The 18,683-nt window shown below is 44.7% G+C and overlaps 1 protein-coding gene across 1 annotated transcript in view; it reads right to left on the bottom strand.

Moving 5' to 3' along the window:
- The window catches only part of TMEM132B (transmembrane protein 132B), a 464,904-nt gene that overhangs the window by 240,503 nt on the left and 205,718 nt on the right, over positions 1 to 18,683 (bottom strand). The gene's annotated exons all lie outside the window — the stretch shown is intronic.

The following is an 18,683-nucleotide window of genomic DNA, read 5'->3' as shown; positions in this document are numbered from 1 at the left end:
GACCAGGTGCTGCCTGGCACAATGTTCACAGAACACAGTTCCACCAGGAAGAATCAAAGACCCAAGTGTGTTGCCATTGACAAAAGGCCAAGGAGAGTTCACAGTCTGGGTTTCTTTCTTTTTGTACACTGCTCCTGAAATGATCCTCACGTAGCTACTAACCAGAAAATGTCTCCTCGATAACAGTGGGGAGTCTATGGACAACATCCATGTTCTCCCAGGGCAACCTGGGGGCTTGGCCCAATGCTGTGTATGCATCTGGAGGGTCAAGGATGAAGGCAGGCCGTGGGGTGCCCACTGCTTACTATGCCTTCACTGAACACAGGTATCACCACAAGGGCCTGCTGGGACTTCTGGGGATGTGAACTAATGCTGCGAACTAATGCTGCAGAGGTCAGTGCATGCTGGGCTGGGAAGGTGACCAGCTCCCTTCTGCTTCCCAGAAGCCTGTGGACCCACAAGAAAAGGCCCCAGTGAGACCCTGGGCACCCTCTCCCATGAACAAAAAAGGGATACCAAAGGCAGCCAAATATTATATGGCGGAGTTAGAGGAGTGTCAGCAAAGACAGGTGCATTAAGCCAGACATCCCAGCACCACCAAGAAATGATTGATGGGAAGCAAAGATTCCCTCCAAGATTAATTAATCAAATCCACACATAGCAGCAGGTCTAGGACACTATTTAAAAACAAGTGAATGAAAGTGAAAAGACAACCTACAGAATGGGAGAAAATACATGCAAACTGTCTATCTGATAAGGGCCTAGCATTCAGCGTATATAAAGTATTCCTACAAAATCACAACAAAAGCAAATAACATCATGAAAAACTCAGCAAAGGTCTTGACTAGACATTTCTCCAAAGTTATATAATTGGCCAATAAACACAAGAAAATATCCTCAACAACATCATTAGTCATCAGGGAAATGCAAATCAAAACCACAATGACATACCAATTCATACCCATTGGGATGGCTACAATAAAAAAAGACAGATACTAAGTGCTGGTGAGGATGTAGAGAAATTGGAACCCTCATACACTGCTCTTGGGAATGTAAAATGGTACAACCACTGTGGAAAACAGTTTTCCAGTTTCTCCAAAAGTTAAACATAGAATTACCATATGGCCTAGCAATTCCACTCCTAGGTATATACCTAAATGAATTGAAAACAGGCACTCAAATAAACACTTGTAGACTCATGTTCACAGCAGCACTGTGGGCAATACCTAAAAGACTGAAACAACTCAATGCCCATCTATGATAGATGGATAAATAAAATGTGGTCTATCCATACAATGGAATATTATTCAGCCCTAAAAAGAGATGAAGTTCTGGCACGTGCCATGTGATGAACCTCGATAACGTGATGCTGAGTGAAAGAAGCCAGACACAAAAGGCCACATAGTAAATGACTGCATTCAGATGAAACATACAGAAAGTAAATCCATAGACAGAAAGCAGACTGGTGGTTTCCAGGGACTGGGGAAAAGTGAGGCCGGGGGAAATGGGGAGTAGCTGCCTGGCTAACGGGTACCCAGTTTCCTTCTGGGATGACGACACTGTTTTGGAAGTAAACAAAGATGGTGGTCCAACAGCACTGTGAATGTATTAAATGCCAGTGAAATGGCTAATTTTATGTGATGTAAATTTTACCTCAATACAAAAAAGAAAATGGGGGGGAAAAAACCACAGGTGAAAAATGACCCCTCCCAGGAATGACTGAAACTTTAAAAAAATAGAATGTATCAAAATCAAATCAAAACACCTATAAGGCCCAAGGAAGGCAGCCTCTCATGGCAGAATTCAAGCAGGAGAGAGATTCTCAAACCTGAGGAAAGCCCCAACTTTACCCCCCACCGTAAGGAACCCTGAGGCTGTAGAATTAGGGGATTCAAATGTCTGCTTATCTCATTGAAGAAAATGGAATGTTTCTGCCTCCCTTTCTCCCCTTCCTGTAGGTCTTTACACAGACTCTAAGACATCATTCTGCTTGCTCCTGCACACGCCAAAAAGTCACTGCAATGCCTGCAATTCCCGGAGACTCAGATGCCGTGCCTTGCCTTGACTTGATCGTTCTTCTGCTGAATTCTGGGGTCCAAATCTGCTACTTACAAAGCTTTCTTTCTTGCCATCATGATGTTCCAGGAATTAATTTATGCAAACCACAAATAGAGGCATCCTGTTCTGTCCCTGCCCCCAACCATCCCATCTTGTTGCCAAAGGGGCAACTGCAGAGAATGTTCCAGAGTCATATCTAGAGAAACAGAGTCCCTTCCGCTGTCCACACACCGCCTCCTTCTTATCGGTACTTGCTACCATAATAGCTTTTCTCACTCTCCCACAGAGTTCTTTCACCAAGCAGCCATGTGGCCAGGCCTGTCACCGTTGTCCTCAACGCCCAGATGAACAAATCAGACCCTCCCACCCGATAGCGCATGACCGGCTGAAGGTCACACAGCTGGTTCTGGCAGAGCCAGGATTCGAAACCAGATCCCCTCACTCCAAATCCCACTCCTTTCTCTCATGCACCGGTCCATTAACAGAAGATTTCTTTTATGACCCACATTGCGTCATTTATTGCCTGACAAATGCCTCAATAGTTAAGTCTGGAGACAATAATGTCTCACATTTTAGCTCCTTAATTGAGCCCTCATTGCAGGCCCCTCTCCCTTCAGTCTTGGGGATACAACACGTACTCACTCATGGATCTTCTGTGACATTTTTGTTCCTCCTTTTATTCTAACCCAGAACTAAGATACAGGTCCCCTTGTCCTCAGGGGCTTCCTCACTCATCAGCTCTGAGCTGATTTGTGGGATTCCGTGCACAGTGCTTCTTCCACTGGGCTTCTGGCTCTGGTTTATCCCGACAGAGACTCTCACAGTGGGCCAACTCTTCCTCCGAGTCTGAGAAGCAGAGGGTCCAGTGCGGGGAGGAAGTCCAAGTCCTCCACAGAGCATTTCCTAGCATGGGGGGTGCCCTGGCAGGGGCTGAGGAAACACAGTGCTTGCCATTAATTTGTACTCACTGGTCCTTAACAGGTCCAGGGGACCCGAGGAAGGCAGGGAGGCAGGACTTGGGACAAGCTGACCGTTGCCTGATAAGAGTGTCTTTGTTTACCTGGGGCCTTGGTAAAAAAAAAAAAAAAAAAGCTCTAGACGCCAAGCTTGGGTGAGCTCCCCCGGTTGGCAGCACTCTGTGCCTGTTGTTGAACACCAGCTCTGGGAGAAGCGAATGCTGTCCACACAACTCCACTGGGAAAGGTCAACTGGGAGCTTGCCCCTGGACCTCTACTGGATCCTACTCTATGCACCTCTTCCCTTGGCTGAACTTAGTGTGTATCCTTTCACTAGAATAAACAATATTTATAAGTACAACAGCTTTTCTGAGTTCTTTGAGTCCTTCTAGAAAATTATTGAACCTGAGGGTGGTCCTGGGGACCCTCCAGACTTGCAGATGGCATCAGAAGTGAGGGTGGTCTTGAGACCTTCCCAGCTTTTCAGTGGGTGGGTCAAGTCTTTCACTGTCTGCCGTGGGCAGGGGCTGGAGAAGGAAGCGTGCAATTAGAACTCATGCCATCAAGGCTGTGAAATATTTTTATACCCCATATCATGCAGCCAGTCCTCCAATGTTTAAAGAGGATTTCTTGACTTTCAGGTATTACGCATGAAGGGTTTGGAAATGCAAAAAGGAGCATGGCTCAGCTCAGACCAGTGAGTCTCAGATGGTTTTAGCCACAAACTGAGACTGTAGCTCACCTTCTCCCAGTACCCATTTCACAGTAGAAAAAGAATTTGTTCACAAATGCCGAAATGTCTCGAGCCCCTTCTGGAAGCCAGGCACTGTCCGCCACCTTGCACTGCTAATACACGGACGCCTCGTGCAACCCCGTGGGGGTAGTATCGCTTCTGCTTCCATTTTCCACATGAGGAAACTTGATGAGCGTCACTAGACAGGCAAATTGTGTGGGTACGACTGGGGGAAGGAAGTTTTGCATTCTGCTTTAGCCAGAGGAGATAAAGAAGATTCCTGTTTGGACAGTAGAAGGTACTCACAGTCTACTGGAAATTCACTAGCAAAAGGATCTAGTTAAGCATGTCTACTAACGTTTGAGTTAACCAAACAGCCCACAATGGAAGAACGTAGTTCCTTATTAGTTCAGGAAGCTGAACTCTGAACTAATAAATATTCCAAAAAAAGTAAGGAAAGCTACAATTTGAATTCACAACCATCTGATGACAATACTACCAAACGCCTTGATGATAATAAACTGTCCTGTCCAAACTCTGGCAGCTGCAAGATGCCAGCAGCCATGTGCATCCTAGCACCGCTCAGGAATATTGTGGATTATAATAGCTGAGCTTTACTGAGGCCACTCCCCTGAGCCAGACGCTTTCCCAGGGGCTTTGCATACATTTTCTCATGCTTTACCTGTATCAACATATTTAATCCTCTTTACAGCACTATGAGTAGGTCTCATTATCCTAGATTTACAAATGCGAAATCTGTGGCACCAAACAATTAAGGAACAGGAACAAAATCAGAAGGTGAGTCATTGTGGAGGCAGGATGGAGTGCAGGGGTCCTCCTTTCTGAGCCTGCCCCTCTGGCCTCTATACCTGACGGGCACAGCACAGGTGTTCACACCAGCCTGCCAGGTTCAGGTCCTGCCATTGACTCCTGCTGCAATACAGAGACTCCTCCTCTCTCAAATGATGAAAAAATAAGTGTCTGTAGGGGGTTGAATATTGTCCCCCAGGGATTCATATCCACCCAGAACCTCACAATGTGACCTTACTGAGCCACAGGGTCTTCAGTGATGTCATTACTTAGGAATCTCAAGATGAGACCATCCTGGATTTAGGGTGGCTGTAAATCCCACCCTAATGGGTGGTGTCTTTATAAGAGACAGACAGGGAACCTAAGAAGGCAGCGATGTGAAGTCAAAGAGAGAGAGAGAGAGACTGGAGTTATGCTCCTATAGGCCAAGGAACATGAAGGACTGCCAGCAACAACCAGAAGGTAGGAGAAGAGCATGAGGTTTCCCAACCCTACGGACATACTGATTTGGGGCTCTGGCTCCTAGAACTGTGAGAGAATAAATTTCTGCTGTTTTATGCCATCGCGTTTGTGGCCATTTGCTGTGGCAGCCCCAGGAAGCTAACACAGTGGCCATCTCGTGAGGCTGCTGCAAGGGTTCAGTGAGCTAATACAATATAAAGTGCTGGCACAGATGGAGTGCTACAGGCACGTTTATTACCATTACGTTACGCTGTATCTGTGAATCAAAGAAGGGAGTGAGACAGTCTGTCTAGGAAACCAGTGGCTTACCTATAAACAAAATAAACTGACAAAATAAAGTAAATAAATTCTGATATATTTGCTTTGGAGTGAAACACCGGGCATTCCTCCCTCCCTAGCAGAGCCGGATACACCCAGGAATGAATGTCAGGACGGTGATGGAGAGAGAAGGATTAGGAGCAAGACTCCCAGATTTTAATTCCAGCTGCAAGACGGACTAGCTGTGAGGCCTTGGATAGCCACTGAACTTCTGTGACTCAGTTTCCTTATCTGTAAAATGTGGATAATAACACTGTCTACCTACAGTGTTGCTAATACGAAGATTAAGTGAATTGCTGTATATTAAGTGCTTAGAAGAACACCTGGAACAAACAAGTGGATCAGTGTTAGCTATTATTAATTTCCTAATAATATGCTACTACCATATGGTCTCCAGAGATCAGACACACAAGCATCTAAGCCTCCTACCTTGTGAGACGTCCTTTGGAACTACCGTAAGTCTCCAGCCAGGATTCTAAACACGTCTTCTCCAGATTCGATTTCCTGATCCTACTCCTCTTCCTTAGCAGAAAATTCCTCTAACATCCCTAGGCAAGGCAAATGTCTCCATTTGCCACAGTAGATCCATTTATTTCGTAAGGGCTGCTCTAGAGAACATCCAGTCCTCAATCGTTTGGGCCCAAAGGACATTGCTGTACACCTGACAAATTCTTGGACATGTCATGGCTCTCGCAATTGATTTTTAAAAATCCAGTTCCGGTGCATGTCCATGAAAATGTCCAGAGGCAGGGCCAAATTCAGATGCAACTCACTACAGAGGTTCAAGTGTTACCCCAGTTCCATCAGGCACTGGACCCTGTTCAGCTCTCATGCATGTGGCTCTGTTCACCAATAAACTCTCTCTCATGGTCGCAGTGTTGCTGCAGCAGCTCCAGATCTCACATCCTCATCCACAGTAAAAAAGCAAAATTCTTTAACTTGGATGAAACATCCCGGAGACAGGTTTTCACTGGCCGAATTAAACTGAGGGCTCAATCTTGAGCCAATCATTATGGCATCTAGGGTAGAGGCACAATGCTCACGGGCTTAGCTGGTCAACAACTATCCCTGCACTAAGGGTGAAGTTAACCCCCTCCTAATCACATGGGAGAGGTTAGCAAGGAGTGGCTTCTGAAAGGAAATTCAAGTTACAACAGAACAAATGAATGCTGGTTATCAAAAACACAAACCTAAAACCAGACTATTGACATGTGCCTCTCTCTTAAACACAAGTTATACAATTGTTTCTAAATCCCAGTCCTTAGTCCAAATCCTTCCTAATTTTACATTATCTTTGTTAGAACAATTTAAGCCCAGGAACATCTATGTCTTGAATATTCATTAAGTTTGTTTTAGAGAAGTATCTTTAGGCTTGGTGATATTCTTAGCACTTGTTATTTAAAAACTACAATATCTAAAACTACGTGGAAAAGATAAATGGTCTCGCCACTGTAATGAGTTTGCGGGATTTGGGCACTGAGCATGGAAAAATATATGACCACAAGGTGGCAGGAGCACACAACGAGTTTTGTTTGGGCAACGCTTTGACAGGTTTACATGAAAGGAGCTCCTCACAGCATGAGACTGTCCAAAGGATGTGGCATGAGGGGCCACCAGCCAGAGGGGAGGAGGGAAAGGGAACTCTGAAGAGAGGAGGATTCAAGACAGGGGCTCACATGTCTAGATAATGTCACTCAGCAGCACAGTGGGGAGTCTCTGGGTCAGAGAGTTCTAAAGGGCGGTTGCAGCTTGAGTTCTTTTACAGCTAAAAGGTTTATCTTATTTGCAACTAACAGACATTGGACTCAGTTTTGCAGGGTATGCAAAACAGGCAGGCTCCAAATGTCTAAAAATCTGTTTATTTGGGCTATGTTTAAAACAATTGGATGTGTACAAATATGAGTTTGGTGCCAGCAGGCTTTTGAGCTAACAGGTCCCAGCCCACTGTGAAGAAACAAACTACACAGGGGCCAATAAGCAGGAACCATTTTCGTCTCACTTACATAATAACGACTTTCTGACATACAGGAAAAAAAAAAAAAAAAAAACTTATATGTGTATTTCCATAGGGTCTTCATTATATAAACATTTGCTGTATGAATCCTTGAAATTATGGGATTACATAGGGAAGGATAAATTGGCAGAACAAGAAACTACTCATCGATGACTGGACCCTTCCAGATGTCAGTCCCTTCCCACACATGGCCCTCAGATAACAGCAGCATCTACCCCGCCCACTACTTCAACATCTCTACCATCTTGATTGGTCAGATTCTGCTAACTGCCAACTATAAATACAATGCAAAAGCAATGCAAATCCATTGCAAAGTGAAACTGCAAATCTTGTAATAGTAGAGGACAGACAAATGCATGCAAAGCTATTGACAAAGAGAATGAAGCCAGGGTCTACAATCACCCCTCAAGATATATTTACCGGCCAGGCATGGTGGCTCATGCCTATAATCCTAACACTTTGAAAGGCCAAGGTGGGCAGATCACCTGAGGTGAGGAGTTCGAGACCAGCCTGGCTAGCATGGCGAAACCCTGTCTCTACCAAAAATACAAAAATTAGCCGGGGGTGGTGGTGGGTGCCTGTAATCCCACCTACTCTGGAGGCTGAGGCAGGAGAATTGCTTGAACCTAGGTGGCAGAGGTTGCAGTGGGCCAAGATCATACCACTGCACTCCAGCCTGGGTGACAGAGCAAGACTCCATCATAGATATAGATATAGATATAGATATAGATATAGATATAGATATAGATAGTGAACAAGTGAAGAGGAGAAAAAGCAACGAGGACAATGGGTGCTTCAGAAGACAGCGGATTCACTAGCCGAGTGTCGTGAAGCTCTTGGGGAAACTGGGGAAGCCCCTGAATATTCCCGCGAAATGGATCCTTTTTGTGATCCTACTGGCAATGTCAAACATGAAATGAAAACTGCAATACTGTACAGTTACAGAAAACTGGAAGAAAAAATGACACATTACCAACATGCACTCTTGGTTCAAAGTGCACAGATTGGGAGTTGCCAACCTCCAATTTTGTTTAATATAAGATAAAACAAACTTTTATTATAATCTTTATTTCATTTCTCAAGGAAGAAAAAAATATCCCAATGAAGTTTTTTGTCATTATTTTCTATGAAATTTTGGTTCCCCTTTTTAGTCAATTAATTTTAATTAGCCAAAAATACTAAAAGAAAATTTCTCCATCATACCCTTCTAGCTTTGAATTGCAATGCTCATAAAAATGTATATTTTATGTGTGTGAAAATATGCTAATATTGTATGTTGGTGGGGAACAGAACACCGGCTTCCCCGTGGTTCCTAAAACAGCACATTCCTTCTCATCTCTAAACCTTTCCACTTGCCATTCCCTCTGCCTGGAAGCCTCTCCCACAGACACCACCATGACTCATTCCCTAATCTCCTTGAGATCTGGACAAATGTCACCTCTCAGGGAAGCTTTCCTAGACCACCCAGTCTAAAACGGCAAATCCCTCTTACCCTCAACAACTTCTATTGCTGGTTTCCTGCTTTATTTTTTCTCCTTAGCACTAAACCGTACGCAACGTACACTTTGCTTCCCTTGTTTATTATCTTCTCTCGCACTAGATATAAGCCCAAGGAGAGCAAAGATGCTGCAGTTTCTGTTTCCTGCATTATCCATAGTGCTGAGAACCATGCCTGGCAAATGGGAGGAGCTTAATCAATATTGCTCGAATGAAGGGTCTTTATCTAAGGTGTCATCCATCTCTGGATGTCCCATGACTATGAGACTTCAAGGGCGGAAGATGCTCAGTAAGAGACATCACCAAAAAATTCCAAGGGCAGGGGAAGGTGTGAAGGCATCAGAACCCTGTGGACCAGAGGCTCTCAAACTTTCAAGTGTATCAGAATCACCTGTGCCACTTGTAATGGCACAGAGATCTGGACCCAACCTCTAGAGACTGCGATGCTATAGGTCTGGGGGGGCAGGACCCATAGTGCTGTGTTTTTAAACAAGTTACGCTTCTGAGGCAGGGGGTCCTCAGAACACTCTGTGGGCAATACTCTTTGGGACACACCTCAGACATCTCGTTCTGTCAAGCAGAGTCATGCAAAAGAGATTCAACACCCTTTCTGAGATAAGCCCAGCCCTGAGGCAGAGAAGCATTTTCAGGGTGTGGTTAAGGAAAACTGTAAAGATACTTTTAATTGGGGTTCTCCCACCAAACCACTTTCCCTGTGATAAATTAACCAAAGAGAGAGAATCTTGCATCTCCCACTAAGCACCTGGAGGCTGGCAACGTCAGACTCTGCTGAGAGCTCCTTTCAAGCAAAGATTTAAACTTGAACAGGTTACAGGACAGGGAAAAGAGAGTCCAAGGGATCCAGAGGGCAGGAGCCTGGCCTACCAAGATGACCACAGAGCAGGTGGGGTCTCCAGTCTTGCATGCTCCTGTCCAGGGGGCTGGAAACCCAGATATTTTGGGCCTGTGAGTCAGAACAGGAGCCATCTTGATGGACAAACAGACAACTGGTGCTGGAAAAGCACATCCACCAGAGAGAAGTGCTAGAAATCATGAAACTCAGCTACAAGAACAGGACACTTGAAGGGGGATCTGCATGCCAGTGAGAACTTTCCCAGGAAACACGTGCTGATTTCTAGAAGCTATTGCCACTCTCTCGTCTCATTGCTCAGTTTAATCTCTTGTCTAAGAAAGTCAAATACTAAGCAACTTATATGTCTAGCTTTGGACAAATCAGAAATTTCAAATTTTTACAAGAAAAAGAATGATTTTAGTTATTTCAGTGCTTCTACTACAACAGCTGCCTTGATTTCATGTGTTTGTTACCTTTTGAGAGATGGCTAGGTACTAGCAACTGGGAGAGGTGACTTGTAGTCAGTGGAGCCCATCAAAGCAAGAGAGAACTACAGATAAGAATAATCATTGCAGCTACAATTGTAGAAATGTCTGCTCCACCCCATCCAAGGCAGCTCTGAGTATGAAAACAGCAGTAGGTTCATGTATGCAGGAAGCTCCATCTAGCCTGTGAAGCTGATCTGATCCTCAACCTGTTTATCTATGCCTCAATGAGACAGTCATTATGTTGTTTCCCCAACCAAATGATAGCTTCTACAATGCAATATTTTCTTCCCGGACTCCAGCTTCAGAGACGCTTGGCCAGTCTCAAACCTCAACACCTTCTGCAGCCAATAAAACAGAGTAAGTTTACCCCAAAGCTGCCTGTTGGATCTTTCCTGTTCTATGCTAACTGTATTAGTTTCCCAGAACTACTGTAACAAATTACCACAAACTGGTGACTCACAACAAGAGAAACTTACGCTCTCACAGTTCTGGAGGCCAGAAGTCTGAAATCAAGGTGTTGGTAGGGTGGGTTCCTTCTAGAGTCTCTGAAAGGTAATCCATTCCATGTCTCTCCTATAGCCCATCCCTCAATACACATACACACACACACACACACACACACACACACACACACACATCCTTCTTCACATCTTCCATAGCAACAAGATAAGCAAGTCCAAAACTCTGCCTTGGCCCCAAGTATCTAAACCTATCAAATGAGTGGACCCAGCCACTCTAAGTAAGCATGTTTTACTTAGCCACTCATTTGGTGACAGTACATGCCATATGTATGTGTATATAAACTTTAGGATGATCTGCTATGATTCCTGGCTCCTGGTGATCACAGCTTTGTAAATCTGTTTCCCTTGGGTGTGGGTAGCTTTGTAACTCTGTTTCCCTTGGGTAAATCCTTGTAACTAATTTAATATGGCAAAGGCACTGGAATGTTGCTCCATGACCACATTAGGTTTATAAGACCATCTCACTAGCTGACTGACTCTAGAACTACATTCTTGGGTGGCTTTGAAGAAACAGGCAGTCAGGTTGGAAGACCTATGTGACAATAACCTGGGGGAAGGGGAGCTTTAGGAACAGAGGGCAGCCTCCAGGCACCAGCCAGCAAAAATCCAGGGCCCTCAGCCATACCACAACGAGGAAATAAAATCTGCCAACAACTGAGTCAGCTTGAAGCAGATTCTTCACCAGTCGAGCCTCCAGATGAGAACACTGCACAGACAATACCTGGGTTGCAGCCTGTGAGATCCAAAGCCGAGGACCCAGCTGAGTCATGCCTGGACTCTCAACCCACAGAAACTATGAGATAATAAATGGGTGATGTTTTAAGTCTTTAAGTTGGTGGTAATTTTGCTATTCACCAATAGATAACAATTAGACCATGTCTTAAAACTTTCAATTTGATAGCCAATAACTAAGCATCAGACAATTTCACATAAAAACTCAGATTTCTGACTTCACTGAAACTTAACCACACTGAACTTGCATTCCTGTCCAGTAACAATGGGCCTGAGCTGAGCAGCAGCTGCTCCATCAGCCAAGGCCCACTCTCCAGTTACCACATCCCCCCGACCCCCAATCCTTACTGCCTCCCTGACACTGAGGCTGAGTGCTGGTTGCTACTAATTACTACGTTTGCCCTATGCTTTTTCTCTGTATTGTCTTAGAAGGAAATGAAAAGACTTCTGTGTCTGTATCTATGTTAACTGTTTTCTCACATTGGTCTTCTTTGGTCATATATGCTACCAACCTGGTCCCTACAGGCAATGGTTTTCAATCGATGAGATACCACCCCCTAGAAGGTACATATACAAAAATAAGTAGGGGTAGTTGGGATTTCCCAATAACTCAGGAAGCAGGTAAGGTGAGGCTACAAAGAACTGTCAGTATTTAGAGGATTAGGGTTAGGGATGCTAAATGCCCTGCAGTGCACAGAAAAGTCTCAACCCACATCAAATGCCAATAGTTCTTCCATGGAGAACACTCTACATAGATTTTTCAGTCCCTGTCTAGATAATGCCCACCCCTGACTGCCCCCAATACAAATGCCAATGATATATTTTCCAAGCAAACTGGACCCTAAGCTGAACTGTTTATGCTCCCTAACTGTTCTGTCCTTGTCCCTGTGTGGGGCAAACTCTTATTTTTTTTTCTGTGCATGTAGACAGAACAGGAAGCAACTTTCCCACAAACGCTGGGTATTCTGCATCACCGTCACGAAATCAACACCTGCCACAATTTCAAGTCCATTATTGTCCCAATATCAGGAATGTGCTTTATTCATCCACTTCACTTCTCTTCATAGCCCCAAGCATTGGTGCCCCAAGCATTGGTTCATACCAAGAAAATCAATCCTCCTTCAGATCACATCTAAATTCTGACATGACAGAGGTTCCCCAATGCAAAAAGTCTTCTCTTCTGTCATTCTCAACCATGGACTCTGGTTCTTATGCTCCACACAGTAAGTTAATGACAATGTGCATCTCTCTCACAGCAAAATCATTAAATACACAAATATATACACACCATGACCAAGACTTGGCAGGAGGCAGGGAAGTTGATATTTTCTCAGGGCCCAATAAAGGGTTTCTCATGATTCAATTGGTAGGGTAATAGTGTTTCATGGGAACCTGGGATTTGTAAATGTAGAGTAATTAAGAACTAAAAATGCTTTTGAAATGAAAAGGATTTGGAAAGAAGATTGCATCTCAGGGCTTTGGGATTCAAATATGTCTGGGAGGCATTCCATTTAATTTAAGGTCTATTTGCCAAGTATCTGCTACCTGTCAGGTGTTAACCTACTGTGTGCAAAAGAAACAGGCAGTCCTAAGAGACACACAGATAGAACAGTGAAGTTGGCCGGGCGCAGTGACTCACATCTCTAATCCCAGCACTTTGGGAGGCCGAGGCGGGCAGATCATGAGGTCAGGAAATCGAGACCATCCTGGCCAACGTGATGAAATCGCATCTCTACTAAAATACAAAAAATTAGTGGGGCCTGGCGGCAGATGCCTGTAGTCCCAGCTACTCGGGAGGCTAAGGCAGGGGAATTGCTTGAACCTGGGAGGGGGAGATTGCAGTGAGCCGAGATCATGCCACTGTACTCCAGCCTGGGTGACAGATCAAGATTCCATCTCAAAAAAAAAAAAAAAAAAAAAAAACAGTGAAGTTAGGACCACTGTAGACATAATTTCTACAACAGTGACGTTAAAGCTATATGTCTGCCTTGAATTCTAGACTCTAGCTGTGTGAATGTGGAAAAGTCATGTAACCTCTTTGTGCCTCTATTTCCTCACCTGTAAAATTGGGCATACTAGTGACAGTACTAGCCAGGTGCGGTGGCTCTCATGCCTGTAATCCCAGCACTTTGGGAGGGCAAAGCAGGTGGATCACTTGCACCCAAGAGTTTGAGACCAGCCTGGGAAACATAGCAAGATCCCATCTCCGGAAGAAGTATGAAAATTAGCCAAGTGTGGTGGCATGTGCCTGCAGTCCCAGCTACCTCAGGGAGGCTGAGGGGGCAGGATCACCTGAGCCCAGGAGGTCAAGGCTGCAGTGAGCCATGATCTCACTACTGCACTCCAGCCTGGTGGACAAAGCAAGACCCCACTTCAAAAACAACCAAACAAACAAATAATAGTACCTACTTCACAGTGTCACTGCAAGGATTAAATGGAGACAGCATATACAAAGTGTTTAGAACAGAGCCTGGCACATAATTAGTACTATACAGTGTTCACGATGACAATGTGGGTGATAAGAGTGTCCAAGTGCTGTCGCCTTCATAAATCAGCCCAGACTGAAATGCTGACATCCAAAAGAATCACCCTTTGGTGCTAAAATGCTTCAGGGGAAGACTGAGAACTAGAGAAAAACTGCTATGAGAATCATGCAACAAACTCCCAACCCTGGTTGTCCCACACACACAAGACCAGGAAGATTAATGGAATCGCCCAGCATCCAGCCCCTACTCCTACACAGTGCTTGTATTTCCCATTGAGGAGCCACACTCAGGCTCAGTCCAGGTAGTTCACGTTGTGCTGCCTCCACTGTTGGCTTCAGGGATTGGTATGTATGTGGCCAACCAAAGCATTGTGTCCTCCTGACAGAGTGATTGGTCCAAGGAGGAACCATATGACCCAACCAAGCCAATCAGACGTTCCCATTCCCTGGCCACAGTTGATTGGCTCACAAGTAGACATGTGACTCAGGACTTGTCAGGGATTGTTGATTCCAGCTGTCTCTCCACTAAGCAATAAGCACTGTAAGAGTCCACCACCTGCCTGAGAGTAAAACCAGCAGAGAAATGCAGAGGCGATTAATGGAATGAGCTTGCTTTCTGGCCACTCCATCTCGGTTTCTGGATCCAGCCAGACCTGAGGCTCTCTGAACTTTTCAATTACATGAGCCAAGAAATTACCCTTAAGCCACTTTGAGTTGGGTGTCTTCTATTTGCAATCAAAAGTTCACCGACAAAAAACAATCAGGCTCTGACATTTCTACCACTCCGAGGACCAGATAAAACCCTCTCAAAATTTACAGAAGATACACACATAACTTTACCCTCTGTAATCCAAGGACAAGAGAACAGATGGTGGAAGGATGTTCAATATTTCAACTGCCCTTGTGAGCACAGAGAGCAAATATTAAATAAAGGGAATTTATGGAAATAATCAGAGATCCTCTCTTGTCATATCCATCACTTCGGTAATAAATATTAATTTTAAAAAGCTAAGATACAAAAATTCAATTCATAACTCAAAAATAACCTGACCTTTTATTGAATTAAACTCATTTTCTGTCAAACCTGCTATTTGTAAAGTGTTTGGTTATATGCACTTTCAGGTGGCTAATAATCATTTCATCATAGTAATTTAAAGCATTTTGTCAGCCATAATGAATTTTTTCCCCTCTTCCTCTCCAACCCAGTTACACTCAAGGGTTCACCCTGATGTACTGGATATTTCCTGTCCATGAAGACTTTTCAACTAACCTGGGTCCTCACAGCTACCAAGAAACACACAGGCACACACATGCACATAGACATACATCCATTTTCACAGCTTTATTTGCCACCTATATTTTTTTTCTTAAAATTTAGACTTAGTGGGTACAGGTACTTGTGCAGGTTTGTTACATGGGTACATTGCATAATGGTGAGGTTTGGGCTTCCAGTGTGCCCATCACTCAAATAGTGAACATCGCACCCAATAGATAGCTTTTCAACACTCATCCCCCTTCCAACCTTCCCACTCCTGGAGTCTCCGGTGTCTATTATTTCCATTTTTACATCCATGTGACCCACTGTAGCTCCCACATGGAAGTGAGAACATATGGTATTTGATTTTCTGTTTCCGGGTTACTTCACTTAGGATAATGGCCTCCATATTATGATGATCCCCAAACTTATTTTTACAGCACAGAACTTTCTTCCAAGTCCCAGATTCATAGCCAAATGAAAACTTGAAATCATCTCTTAGAAGGTGCAAGGAAAATCAAACTTACTTTGTCCAAAAACTGAACTCAAGATATCAACCCACCCAACACAAAAACAAAACTACCTACTTCTCTTGTCCCCCTTGAGAAAGGACCACCAACATCAAAGTACTCAAGCCACAAACCTGGGGATCAACCCTGTCGCCCTCTTGACACCCAAGTCAATCAACGAGTCCCAAATGTCTCTCCATGTCGCTGCCATCATCCTCATATGTATCAAGTGCAACCACTGCTACAAACCATGCAGCAACTAGGTCGTCTGCTCAAAATCCCAAGCTGTCACTGCCCACCTTAACGCTCTCCCCTAGTCACTTCCACTGTTAGAAGAAGTCCAGAATCCATCAAGCATGGACTCTGGAACCAGACTGCCTGGATTCAAATCCTGGCTCTACTGTTTATCAGATGGGCAAGTTACTTAACCTCTCTGAGCCTGTTTTCTCATCCATAAAATGAAATCATAGTAGCCACCTCACTGATGTCCTCTGAGAATTGAATTTTAAGCACTTAGTGGGTGCTGTTTGAATTATCTCTTTAGGCTTGTGGCTCCAGGCTTTCCTACTGGTCTTCCTCAGTTCCTGCCTGGCTATATGGGTTGTTCTCTGTTTGCCCCTCCAGACCCACTGTCCAGAATTTTCTGCCCTGCCCTGTACCATTAGAGGCTGACAGCTATGAACAGCATCACTCAGAGGCTCTCTCATCCTCTCTCTGGCTTCCAGTTGGGTTCAACCAATAGGAGGGACAGCAGGAAATTAGACAGTGAGAAAAGAGAGTTTGAGATATTTCTATCCCCAGCTTCTTCCTCCTGTGACAGTGGCTAGGTTTGTCCCCTGAAGTTCCTGCAGGAAGCACTGTTCCATAACTTCTCTCACTGTAATTAACCTTCCTGTCTCCACTTCCTTGGGCCAGAGCCATCACTGTTTGCCACTGTTGCTAGTTCCTGGCTGGCTTCCTTGACTGTGCCTCCATCTTCATCAAAAGCCCCTTCATTAAGTTCTCTTTGAGGTGTGCCAGGCTGTTCCTGCCCGAACCCTGACTGATATGGGCATTTGCATATACTGTTTGCTATGCCTGAAACCTTCATTCCTCACACCACCCCCCAGTCCTTTTACCCCCAATTATCTGGATAATCTTATCCATCTTTCAATTCTCATCTTAATTGATGCCTTCTCCAGAAAGCCTTCCCAGGTACACAAAACCAGGTTGTTTTTTTTCTTGTATTGCATGTCTATTTTTTCCTTCCTCGTATTTATCACACCGAATACTAAATAATCACTGGTATAAGTTTTCATATACATTATTGTTGTCTCAAACAGTAAGACCCATAACAGCAGAAATGACATATCTTGTTTGGTTTTTGTATCGTCCCCACTTCATACAATGCTTTATACACACTCAATGCTCAATATGCACTTCTCAGATTAATCAAACAATCAAAACACCCAAAATGCAGCAGGTCCCTGTGATTGAAATGCCAGGCTTTATCCAATACAGAAAGAAACCAACAAACTGATATCAAAGGCAAAGCCGCTTTGGCTTCTCAACCTAAGGCACATGCTCCTGGAAGGTGCTTATGCTTCTCTCTTTTACTGACATGGCCTCTAGTCGCAAATGGTCTCCAGTAAAACCTGGTGTTGGAGCCCATGTTGCAAATGTGGGCACAGAGGCAGGCTAGGCAGGAGGGAAGCTGGCAGTGGATCACGGGGCCCCCAGGTCTCAGCCTGATGTACCCTCCCCTGTCACTCAGGAGGAGCAGCACTAACAGCACCTCACATGCAATTGCCACTTGAATACTTGCCAAGTACTTTCACACGTACTACCTCAGGTGTTCCTCATGCAAGCCTGCGACACTGCAACAGAGAAATGATTCACACATCCACAATCACACAAGTGTGAGTGCAGAGCCAGGGCTGGCCTAGTGGTCCTGTGGTTATTGGTCCCAACCTGCAACTCCTCCCAGGAGGTGAGCCGGCCTCAGCCACGTGGGTTTTCTTGGTATGATCTTGGCTGTTGGTCACATGAAGTGCCCCAAACCTCCCTCTACTGAGGTCCCTTTGAAAGTACCCAAAAAGGCAGTGTAATGAAGGGGCTAAGAGCATAACCTCCAGACCCCGATGCCTGGGTTCAAAACCAAGTGCTGCCACTTTCTACCTGTGTAGCCCAATGCGAGTTATTTTAGCCTCTTTAAGACCCAGTTTCCGTGTCTGGAAAATGGGGATGACAGCGCCCACTTGGATGGTAGCCTTGAGCATTAAGCGAGTGAATGTACTTCCATGACACAGCACAGTGCCTGACCTGGCATATGGCAAGCACTAAATACATATCTCCTATTCCAACCCATTTTTAACCTCACCAGCTAAATTGTCCCCACTAAACTAGCTTCCAGCCTTCAGGTAAGGTGGAAATCTTATTCCACTTTGCCCCTTGTCTCCCACCCCAGGGATGGAGAGGAAAGCATGTAGTAGGTATATTTCTCAGTCTATAAACTCAAAAAATATATTATTTTCTTTACTTTCTAAAATCCAAATTAATTTTGATTCTCAGTCCTATGTGGCCAGGCTGGTTTTAAAAATAAAACTAAGGCCGAGCGCAGTGGCTGATGCCCGTAATCGCCACACTTTGGGAGGCCAAGACAGGCAGATACCTTGAGCTCAGGAGTTGGGAGACCAGCCTAGGCAACACGGAGAAACCCTAGCTCTAAAAAATATAAAATTTTAGCTGGGTGTGGTGGTGTGTGCCTGTAGTCCCAGCTACTCGGGAGACTAAGGCAGGAGGACCAGATGAGCCCAGGAGGTTGAGGATGCAGTGAGCTGAGATCACATCACTGCACTCCAGCCTGGGCAACAGAGTGAAACCCTATCTCAAAAAAACTAATTAATTAATTTAATTTAATTTAACTGGATGGAATCCCTCCTGAGGTTCTGTACTCTCTTTTAGGGTTTGGGGGGAGGTATAGTTGTGGGGTTCTGTGTAGGGACAAAGATGG

This window comes from Chlorocebus sabaeus, chromosome 11, assembly GCF_047675955.1.
Source record: "Chlorocebus sabaeus isolate Y175 chromosome 11, mChlSab1.0.hap1, whole genome shotgun sequence".
NCBI classification, from domain to species: domain Eukaryota; kingdom Metazoa; phylum Chordata; class Mammalia; order Primates; family Cercopithecidae; genus Chlorocebus; species Chlorocebus sabaeus.
The sequence above is the reverse complement of the archived record's forward strand: the minus strand, read 5'-3'. Positions and strand labels throughout refer to the sequence as shown.